General features: G+C 46.6%; 1 protein-coding gene across 1 annotated transcript in view; it reads right to left on the bottom strand.

Annotated features, from left to right (window-relative positions):
- Window positions 1-292, bottom strand: part of LOC119581906 — a gene marked incomplete at its 3' end in the record, with an annotated part of 85,972 nt that overhangs the window by 32,021 nt on the left and 53,659 nt on the right.

The following is a 292-nucleotide window of genomic DNA, read 5'->3' as shown; positions in this document are numbered from 1 at the left end:
AACTAAAATCCCAAAAACAAAACGCCGGCGATCAAAACATGGTTCTCCATAATTCCAAAAAGTAAATATACATACATATCCATTCCAACGAGTTCTTTTTTTAATGAGGTGGGGGGGGAGGAGGGGATCCTACTTCCCTTTCCCTCAAAAAAAGAAAAATCATGACATCGTTGATGCCTCGAGGAGTTGCCAAGTGATGTAAATAATCGGCTATTTAAGGCGGGCCAATTAGGTGCTCACGGACCCGAGGCGCCAACCTGAATGGCCCGCGAGAGGCGACGGCGGAGGTAAC

Source organism: Penaeus monodon, chromosome 15 (assembly GCF_015228065.2).
Source record: "Penaeus monodon isolate SGIC_2016 chromosome 15, NSTDA_Pmon_1, whole genome shotgun sequence".
Lineage (NCBI taxonomy): Eukaryota > Metazoa > Arthropoda > Malacostraca > Decapoda > Penaeidae > Penaeus > Penaeus monodon.
The sequence above is the reverse complement of the archived record's forward strand: the minus strand, read 5'-3'. Positions and strand labels throughout refer to the sequence as shown.